Below are 11534 nucleotides of genomic sequence, written 5' to 3'. Positions count from 1 at the left end.
TTGATTTCTATTGTGTGGTCTTAAAAGAGTACAGGTGATTTAAAGATGCCAAGTTAAATGTTCAGTATGTTGGTCACACCACACACATGCACTCTACAGTTTCTTCTTCTCATCTAATGCAATCTTAATGGTAAATCAACAGGGTGCTTGGTTGCATAATTAGCTGTGCATATGTTGAAATAAATGTAGGTTTTCTTTATTCTTGGCAGGAAAAACATATCAAAGTGTAAATCAGTGCAATTCAAAAATGTGATTATGTAAATATTACTAAAATAGCCAAAGCATAGTTCCAATATTTACATTTGAGGGGCTACAATCACTAAAATCTGAATTTTATTAAAACCATTTTTTACATTTACTTGTTAAAAATTGTTGTTTGTTATCAATAATTAGAGCTCTAATCATTTACATCATATATAATCTACCTGAACCAATATAAAACTATTTACTATAAAAATAGTGCAGTTACAAGCACTGGTCTGAGCGGTGCAGCTTTTTAAAACATTTTGTTGTATTCAATCAGTGGAATGAATACAAGACTACAGCTGCTGCAGAGGTCTCGTAGCTTTAGTATATGAGGTGCCCTATCTACCAGATGAGCAATCTAAATGCCAAGTGAACTGTGCAACTTCACTGACAGTGAAATCTTTAGCCAAAGTTTTAACCAGGGGTTTGTTTTGATAATACTTAGGAAGCAGACGTGTGCACTGCCAGCACCGTTCAGAGGGATAATGGTGTCAAATATTTTGATCGCCTTGATGCTTCTAATTGCTCTCTCCACATGTATCATTAGACGCGAAATCTTCTAAGTGAATAGTGTGTGGTAATAAATCTTATCATTCGATTCAGGGTAGTGTGGGATTTGTACTGATGAAAACATTTTATCCCGGTATTCAGACATGGGTGTCAGAACACTGAAAATACACTTGGAATCATGGTTCCAATCATCTCAGGAGAAATGCATATCCCAATTGCATTGAGTAAGGTGCACCAATTTCATGATGATTTTTTTTTTAAAGAAAATAAATGTGTTGACATGGTTTTTCTGCCAATTTTTAGTAATGTAGTATTTATGCTTAATCATACTATTTCTATATATTACTGCCAGGTCCCCAGGCAGCCAATCCTCTGTGAGGACTGAGACATTCAAATTTACAAATCAGAGCTTGCACGGCTTCCCAGCCAGCCAATCATATCTGAGGTGTGCCGTTTCTTCTCTTGTCATATCTCCGCGACGGTTGTACAAAGAGCAATGAAAATCGCAGTCAAAGTACACCAAAGTCCGCTGATTCACCCAGTACAAGAATTATGCTTCTAGTCCACCTAGTTTTTGAGTTACACGATGTTTTGTAACTCCAAAAAACTGCGTTTTTTGCCTCTCACCGCGATCTAATTCTGACTGCTCATCACCCTGTTTTTCCAGGCGTTTGCTCTCTTTCCCAGTGGCGCAGTTGGTAGTGACATGGGTCTGCAAGCCAAAGGTCGTTGGTTTTTTCCCTACAAATTAATACACTATCACAGACCAGTAATTCATATTGATTATTTATTACAATTCTGCAAACTTTTATCATTTTACCAGCTTTTCTAATATGGACCTCACATTCTTGTTAACACTCCATGGCACATACTGTTCCCTTTAGGCTCTGTGTATGTGTGTGTGTATCAATATTTCTCCTATTTTAAAGTATTACTCCATAATTGTATTTCTGTTAAATCAAAGTACTTTTACTACATCTTAGTACTTCTGCTCAATCATAGTATTTCTGCTAAATCATAGTATTTTTGCCAAATCCTGGTTTTTGTGCCAAATCATAACATTTGTGTTATGTTATAGTATTACTACTAAGTGGAGGAATTTCTGTCATGTTACAGTATATGTGCTGATTACAGTATTTCTGCTAAATCATACTGTTTCTACTATATTATATTTCTCTTTCTAAATATAGCATTTCTGCTATATAATTATATTTCTGCTATGTTATAATATTTGTGCTAAACCAGAGTATTTGTGCTGAAACATAGTATTAATTTAAAATTACAATATTCATAGTTCATCACAGTGTCTCTGGTAAATCACAGTATTTCTGCTATGTTGTACTATTTTTCTAAATCATAGTGTTTCTGTAATGTTTAAGTATTTTTGGCTAAATATATTCTTTCTGTTATCTTATACTATTTCTCCTAAATTCTTGTATATTTGAGAAGTTATCATGTTTCTGGTAAGTTACAATATTTCTGCCAAGTATTATGTTTCCTCTAAGATATTGCAGTTCTGCTAAGTTATTACTTTTTAGCAAAGTTCCTTTGCTTCTGCAAAGTTTTTACAATTTCTGCAACTTTTCAGCTTTTTCAGCTAGGTTTTGCAGACAGCTTCAGCTTTAAAGCATCCACACTGCATTTTCGCAGGAAATGCAAATTTTTCTAGTTATTCTTCAAGTTGCTTCAGAGTAGTTTAAAATTTGAATGGTGAAAATAGCACAAAAATTGTGGAAGTAGTTAAACAGTAAAAAACGTACGGAAGCAACTTGAAGAATAATAATAATTATAATAATAAAGAATAAAGAGAAACAGGAACTCAATAGTGTGAATGCCTACAGCATTCACACAAATATGAAAACAAAAAGAAGATGCATATTCTCTGTCATATGGGCCCGCATGAATAAACTTTCTGAATCCTTTATCATCTGCAATCAAAAATAGTTGTGGATGATTACTATACCTTTCTAATGTGACGTTGTTGTCCCTGGCTCTCTTTCTCTCTCTCTCACCCTCCGGCTCTGTTCCTGTGCTACTGAGTGTAACTACCGCCCCTTCCCCTCTTCCCAGCGTAAAGCACAAGACTCGGGTGCGGAGTGAAGCGGGAAAAAAGTGCGAGAGAGAGGCTGAGAGAAAGAAGAAAAAAAAAAACCCACGTGACGGCTCGCGATAAGGAGCCGGCTCGCGTCGTTCACGTCAAAGAGCCGGCTCTAAAGAGCCATTTCGTTCGCGAACGACCCATCACTATTAGATAATTAAACTTAAAAGCTTTTCCACACACATCACATTTTAAAGACTTACTACTTTTATCAAAGTTACACACGCTCTCTGACATAGTGGGATTTTCTGTGTCCTTTTCTACTTGATCTTGAATCTGCGTTCTTGACTGTCAGCTACAGCAGAGCTGTGAGCGAGGAGCTGCTCCCTGCCTGCTTCTGGTTCACTGTGGTCTCCTTCCTCAGCAGCAGTCACCATAAAGGTATCAGTTTCCTCCTTCAGTCCCAGCTGCTCCACCTCCTGACTGCACAGTTCCTCCTGTTCCTCTTTAATCTGTGGAGGTTCTGGTTCCTCCTGGTCAAGACTGGAGCTCCTCTCCTGGTTCCAGAGCTGCAACCTCCTTCTCCTTACAGACAGGCTGCTGTGGGATGTCTGTCCTGTGCAGCTTTATTTCGGGTTTCCAGGTGATATCCAGCAGTCTGCGCCGACAGTTGATCTCTTCCTCGTACTGGACAATCGTTTTTTCAAACTCCAAGAATATTTGTTCAGCAGCAGCAGTTAGTCGCTCGTCGATAAACTTTCTCAGACACTGAACTGAAAGCATTGTTACTGCGACAGCTCACACACAACAACACATGTGGGGCAGTAACAGTAATGGCGCCTTTCCTTTCTTTACTTCCGCCTGTGTCACATGGTGAGATTCCGGCAATGTGTATTACATTTTATCCATAGACTCAATTTAGATTTTCTCTTTAGCTTAAAACATTTTCAGAAGTACAGTAATCCCATCATGCATAAAATACCTAAACTTAGCTCCTGTTGACCCTTGTTTCTGTATTTTATCTTGGAAATCTCTCTGGTTCTCCTATGTTCATTACATTCAGACATCACATGCTGCACAGTTTCATTTTCTTGTCATTTCTCTTTTAAGTTTCTCAATAGTTTAATTTAATGGTTAATGGTTGAATTTAAATCATGAGCTATTCTTAGTCTAGAGAGTATGACTACTTTTCTGTTTTTACCAGTTGCCCTGCTCTGCTCGAAAACTCCAATTTTACTAAGTGCCACCCTCACTTCCATCTTGTCCCATTTAACTTCCTCAGCCTCAGTATCTTCCATTTCATTTTCTTTAATGCTAACATGTGCATGTACCCAAATAAACTTTTTTTTTTATGATGATAGACTCCAAAAGCTTTTATTGCATTTTCTTATTTTGCATCATATTCTTTGAAGCAACACTTTTTTTGTTCATTTAATTACTTATTAACAGAACTTGAATCCAGAGCCACTCTAACAGCAGACGGCACAACCATACCAGCAGGGGGCAGTGTGACACTGAACTGTGATCTGAAGGGCGTTACTAACTTTAAAAGTAACCTCAACTGAGAAGAAATCTATAATTAATGGTGAATAAGAGGGATGTGCATCTCTAAGTAATGCACCTAGAGCTGCAGAGGATCACATCCTGTCCTCTGGAGTTTACTTAACAGGATTGCATGGCTTCTTTTGAAATGTTAGCAAAGATGGTGCTGTGACGTCTCAGGGTTTCGACAAGTGTTTTCCTGAAAGGCCTGAAATAAGCATCCGAGCAGCTCAAATGATTCTGCTGAATGATCAAGGACTATTTTTAAATTACTGTAGAGCAGTTTGAAATTGATGTTGGGAATTGTGTGAAGAGAGAAGAGAAAGGGAGTGTTTGTGGTATGAGCAGATATATGAGCAAATAGTGTCATTCTCTCCACTTCTTCATATTTCAAAATAATTAGTTTGTCCTGTGAGACACATGGATTTGTGTACAATGTTTCAGAGCAATATAACCATCAGTGGTTTATTGGCATAGAAATAAAAAGTCAGTACAAATTTGTACTGGGCACAAAGTTAGAAATGGTGAGATATGTGTGCATTGATCTGATAATCAAACATTTCCAACCATAAAACCACTGCTAGCATCACTAACCCAAAATACTGTTACATTTTTCACAGTGATCACTAGTCACTATGTTAGTTTCCTGTGTGAGCATCACAGAGCTATCTGATTGATACATTATGACTTATGTTTAATGCTTGTGTGTTTACAGATAAACACTTTGTTCTGACTTTCATGTGAAATAAAGTTGCAGCTAACCACAGATGACTTTAACAGAAACACCACACTAAGAGCTATTTATATAGTATGCAGAGCTATGAAGAAGCAGCACTTACAAAACGGTTAACACATTTGCCAATGCACTGGACAAAGTTTCACCAGTATCGCTCTAGACCAAAACCATTTCCTTTAAAAACAAGATTGATCATGGGCTCTTCAGGGGAAGAAACGTTTCCCCTGAAGAGAGCAGCATCCTGTCTGTGCACCTCACTGTTCTTTAATATTTATCTGTCGTTTCTTCATGCATCTCAGTATTTACGTGCAGTACACACAGACAGAGTGGTGACTGTGGTGGAAGCAACTTTATTCACCACAAACATGTCAGCTGCAGCCAGTGCTTGATGATCTCTCTTGTATGACAGAGCAAAGCTACTGCTATTTTAAATGTTTAAGTCAAGTTCAAACCAATAAACACCCTCACTCTCCGATTCATTATCTCAGTACATGCTGTACTCTATTGTGGACATGCAGGAGTGAATAAAGTTTAGGACAGCAGTTTAAAATATCTGATGACAGGATGTGGTTATGTTCTTTCTGCTAAAATGTTATTATATAGAAACTCTAATCTCTGACCTCTACATCTAGCTCAGATACAGTTGCTTGTAGCAGTAAATACAGAGTTTGTAATGTTGATGCAGAGTAAAACTAACTATTGTTTCATGTAAACTCGAAATTTCGAGTTATTTTTCTCAACATTTCGAGTTAATAAGTCGAAATTTCGAGTTAATAAATCCGAATTTTGAGAAAATAACTCGAAATTTCGAGTTATGGATCTTTTTTTTTTTTTTTTTTTTTTGTGGCGGAAACTGGCTTCCATATAAATGTGACCAACAGACAAAGCAATAAACAGTACTTGTCTGGATTTAATGAAGTTTGTTCTTGCTGATTGAACTATCCATCAATCCATCTTCTTTCAATTATCTGGGGCCAGGCCACAAGGGCAGCAGCCTAAGCAGAGAAACCCAGACCTCCCTCTACCCAGCCACCTCCTCCAGCTTTTCCAGGGGAACACCAACACGTTCCCAGGCCAGCTGAGAGATTATATCTCTCAGCTGCCCTGGGTCTGCCTCAGGGCCTTCTCCTGGTGGCACATGCCCAGAACACCTCACCCAGGAGGCGCCCAGGAGGCATTCTTGTCAGATGCATAACCAACCTCAACTGGCTTGGAACTCAGACATATGTGATGTAAAATGTGACGTCACACACTTTCTCTCTCCTTCTGACTTCTCATTAGAGCCCATAACTATGCAGCCTGTCATAAAATCAATTCTACCTGGGAGGCTTGTAATGAATCATGTAAAGTTCTGCTGGAGTGCAGCACAACTGCTGATGTCAGCTACAAGTGGACTGTAGGAAAACAAACACTAACTGGTCCCAGGCAACAATACATCATCAGGGAGCAGGATGGAGAGACCAATGTCACCTGCACAGTTTCCAATCATGTCAGTGAGAAGTCTGCATTTCAAACAGTGAAGTGCAGCAAAGATCATTCACTCAGAAAAGAAACAGGTGTGTGGAGAGTGAGGTTGTGAATACAATATAACTGTTCTGTTTTAATAATTTATTAAAATAATTATTATTATTATTATTTTTATTTTTTTTGTGATTTCAGAGTGCAGCTCCTCTTCTCTTGTGATGTTCATTGCTGGGCTGTTTACTGGAATATTGATTAAGCTACTTTACTGCATAAAGCGTAAGATTTTTTGTTGCTACTATTAAAAATGGTCTCTTAATCTCCTAATCCCATAATACTTTTTTCTTACTTTTCTTTTCAGGTCTATGTCACAAAAGGTCAGTGTCATGGTCCTGGGTGTGGAGACGATTTTTTTTCTGGTTTTTTTTCATACTCTTTGATTTTGTGTTTTTTCATGCTTTTGTTTTCTGTATTTCTCTCTTAGTTATTTTTAGTATTTTGTGATTTCTAGTCTTTAGATTTTGTTACTGTGCCTCTCCTGTTTTCTATGTGTCACAATGACCCAGTTACGTTCTTATGTCTGTTCACGTCTCAGGCTTTGTCTCATGTTTCCTGTTTTATTTTGATTGTTCCTCAGTAGAAACAGAAAAAGTGTAAACTTCATCCTACTCCTTTTCGAGCACATACATCGTGTAGACATAGAGATATTGATTAAACCTGTTGGTTTTAAAGTTTTTTTTCTTCTTTTCTTTTGTTGTTTCAGTTATATTTGCATGCTTGAAATAAAAAATTCAGTTGTTTTTCCCTTAGTCTGTTCAGTTTTGCTTCCTTCCCGTTTTTTTGTTTCTGATTAGTATGAGCTCTGTTCCCTCCTGTTTCCAATCCCCCCATTATTCTTGAGTATTTAGTCCCTCTTTTTTTTCTCTTTCTGCTTACCTCTCTCATGTTTTCCAAGTCCCAGGTTTTACCAGGTCTCAAGTTCCTCATTCTCAGTTCCAGGTTTCGTGTTTCAGGTTTCTGTGTAGTTTTTCTATGCATCTTGTGTTTTTATGTTTAACCTTCCACAGTAAGAATATAACAGAATTCAACTTTATTGTTGTGGCGTGGGTGTGGTCTCTGGCCAGCTACAGAGGAGGGGTGACACAGTGAGCTCCCGGGGCGGCGCAGGGGCGGGGTGAACAAGTGTGCTGGGATCTGACATTGATTGTGTGTCTTTTTATGTTGGCAGTAACAGTCGGAGGGGGAGCGGACGTGACAGCACAAAGAGAGCGGGAGTGTCTGTGAATGAAACCACAACTTCAAATAAAAGTTCTGCTGTCAAAATAGTCGCTCCAGCATATGTTTATTGGGTCCAACGCTACAATTGTCATTGCACATCACAAGTACAAGCCAACAAAATGCAGTTGGCATCCATCCAGAAAGTGCTTTAGCCATAATATAGATATATAGATATATCTATATATCTATACGGTATATTATATAGATATATATAGGGATGGGTATCGTTTAGGTTTTATCCGATACCGGTGCCAAACCGGTACTTTTGAAACGGTGCCGGTGCTTAAACGGCGCTCGAACCGGTGCTTAAATAATGGAAAACACAAAATTGGTCCAAAAACCTCTCATGTTCAGCTGGTTTTTTGTAAAAAGATAACAATGTTAGCCTTTTCTTCAGCTATAGGGCATATATGGTATCACTCTTGGCTGGAAGCAGTGCTTAAACAATGGAAAAAACACAAACTTTGTCCAAAAACCTCTCATGTTTAGCTGTTTTCCACTTTTTCTTTGGTCATTTTAGCCTTTTTGGCCAGGGTGAAGGGAGTATCTGCCATCAAACAAGAAGACAGCCGCATGTAGCTATGATGATGTTTGCTAGTTCACCTTACATGCATTAATGTAATAACGTGGTTAAACTACTCAACATAAATTACACACGAACAACATTAAGCTACTGAGGCAGAGAAGAACGGCTGCTGCTGCCATCATCATCCTCATCATTTCTGCTACACTGGCAGGGCTAGGGGCCAGGACTCTCCTCTTCGGGTTCATGTTGCTAACTCCGGGTCCGATAACAGGCACCACACCCACAGTAGATGTGCTCGGTGTGAGGTCTCGCAGCAAGCTATCAAATACGGCGCATTTCTCGGCTTTAAAAAAAAAACGCTATGCGTCGCCAGGTGTTTCATCGGATTTGAGGTGTTACCTCCTTTGACAGTATCACAGTATCAGCTTAAAGCACTTGTTGCAGGCTGCTGAGTTTGCATATTTTGCTGTGAAGTACAGCCAGACTTTTGACCGCTTCACCTTGGGCATTTTTAATCTGTAGCTCTGCTCTAAAAGAACGTACGTACCTGGACCCGCCTACTATCCTCGGAAACGTAAAATGATTGGCTAGAATCTAAAGTGTATCACAGCTCCGGAAAAAAAAGCACCGAAGTAAAGCACCGAAATGTGCGCTGCTTTTCGGTCTGGTTACTACCGTTTATGTCAGAACCGGTGCCATCATGGCACCGGACACCGGTACCCATCCCTAGATATATATTATTATAAGTATTAGGGTACAAAATATGGGTCTATTGTGGGTATGTTGCAATGTACACAGTATGAAGGTATGTTATGAATATGCTATAACTATAAGTATGTACAGGCTGTAGTGAGTGTACAGGCTATGAACAGGATATAAATATGAAAACTACACAGAAATATGAAATATAAAGCTATACAGAAATATGAGCTATGCAAGTTATAAACGGTTGTAAACAGTTGTAGAATTATAATTATTATATTGTACAGAATGATTGTCTATACAGCATTTACAGTAGTGGTGGTTCAGTCCATGTTATTTTTGTGTGTATTAGGGTATAGTTTTCCATTTGTTTGTTTTTGTCCATTGTGTGTGTTCAGTTATAGGTGGTTGTGGGTGTGTGTATGTTCAGTCCATGAGTTTAATGTGGGTCAGATGTCAGGAGGCAGAGTTCAGGAGTCTGACAGCTGTGGGGAAGAAGCTGTTCCGGTACCTGGTACCAAGCTCCTGTAGCGCCTCCCAGAGGGCAGGAGGGTGAAGAGTCCATGTGATGGGTGACTGGGGTCTTTGATGATTTTCCCAGCCCTTTTCAGACACCGCTTCCTATAGATGTCCTTTATGGCAGGAAGTGGTGCTCCGGCGATGCGCTGGGCAGTTTTCACGACCCTCTGCAACGCCTTCCGGTCCGAGGCAGAGCAGCTCCCATACCGGACTGTTATACAGTTGGTCAGGATGCTCTCGATGGTGCAGCGATAGAAGTTCACCAGGATGTCTGAGGACAGGTGGTTCTTCCTCAGAGTCCTCAGGTAGAAGTGGCGCAGGTGAGCCTTCTTTACCAGCTTGGAGCAGTTGGTCATCCAGATGAGATCCTTGGAGATGTGGACTCCCAGGAACTTGAAGCTGCTCACACGCTCCACAGCCGTCCCTTTAATGTAGATGGGTGGATGTGGATCAGCATTCCTCCTGTAGTCCACGATGAGCTCCTTGGTCTTCTCGGTGTTAAGCAGCAGGTTGTTTGTTTCACACCACTCAGCCAGACGATCCACCTCCTACCTGTAGGCGGCCTCATCGCTGTCATTGATGAGGCCAATCACCGTGGTGTCATCTGCAAACTTAATGATGGTGTTAGAACCATCAGCAGGTCTGCAGTCGTGGGTGAAGAGGGAGTATAGGAAAGGGCTCATCACACAACCTTGTGGTACACCAGTGTTCATTGTGATTGTAGATGAGCAGCGGTTATCCAGCTGGACATGTTGGGGGCGGTTGGTCAGGAAGTCCAGTAACCATTCACATGAGGGAACTGATGCCCAGGTCTGTCAGTGTCCTGATGAGTTGTGAGGCGAGGATTGTATTGAACACTGAACTGAAACAGTTTCCATTAGTTTATCGCATTTTCCCATCAGCTTTTCTTTGCTTTCTCTCAACATTCCTCTCCATCTCGGTTGTCTGCATTTGGGTCCACACTCTCTCCAATCCACGCCATCTGCCACAGCAGACGTGACAGTTGTTGAAACTCATCAACAGCAGTAATATAATAAATACTTTTGTTCTACTAATAATAAAATATTTTACTTATTTCAGGCTCACACAGTCTGAAACAATCAACCAGGAAGAAAATCAACAACATGTGTACTCAGCTCTTTCCCACGGTCAGGTCTAACACTGTTACATGCTCTGATCGGTCACATTAAACTCTTAAAGAATGATTAAATGTTAGATCATTTGGAGATGTTATTAACTGTTATTAACTTGCAGGTGATCGTTGTATTTATGAGACAGTGAGAGGATCTGAAGATGCTGGACCAGGTAAAGTATGACAATAATGAGCCATGAAAGTAATAAATGAAAACTCTAGAGATTTCATGCAATTCAGTTGTGACATTCTTAAACTATTCTTGCTGTATTTCAGCTGGATCACAAATACAGTGCATCAAATCAGACTAGACGAGCTGCAACATTTAAGATGTCCAAGAACATGTTCTGAAATTAATTTTTTCAGGATTGTAAATGCCTATATTATGTTTGGCAAGTCATTTATGAATAAGAAATGTATTATCTGATCTCTGCTTTTGTCTAAGTTGGAAATGTTTAATAAACCTGTCTGATGAGATTCCAGTCTTTGTTTTAGTTCTCAGTGCACACTTCTACACAAATGCTGATGGTGAGAAACTGATTTGGTTTTTTTTCTACTGTGGTGTGCATTATTTCCACCACCCCCTCTCTACCCGGATTGAAGATTAACTGTGCTGTTAATATTTATGGACATTTACACTGCATTTATAAACCATATTTATTGTAGTATAATTTTTTTGTTTTGTTTTTTTACAAACAGGAGTTCCTACATATTATATACAAATAGTCATAATCTTATTTTTAAAACAATAACTTCAGCAATATCATGTCATTTCTGTTCTGAGCACGCTGCATAGAAATAATGTTGTTTGTTTGTTGTTTACTTCCTTGTATATCAAGTCCCC

Source organism: Neolamprologus brichardi, chromosome 3, assembly GCF_056152115.1.
Source record: "Neolamprologus brichardi isolate AB-2024 chromosome 3, ASM5615211v1, whole genome shotgun sequence".
Lineage (NCBI taxonomy): Eukaryota > Metazoa > Chordata > Actinopteri > Cichliformes > Cichlidae > Neolamprologus > Neolamprologus brichardi.
Note: the sequence above shows the minus strand (reverse complement) of the source record.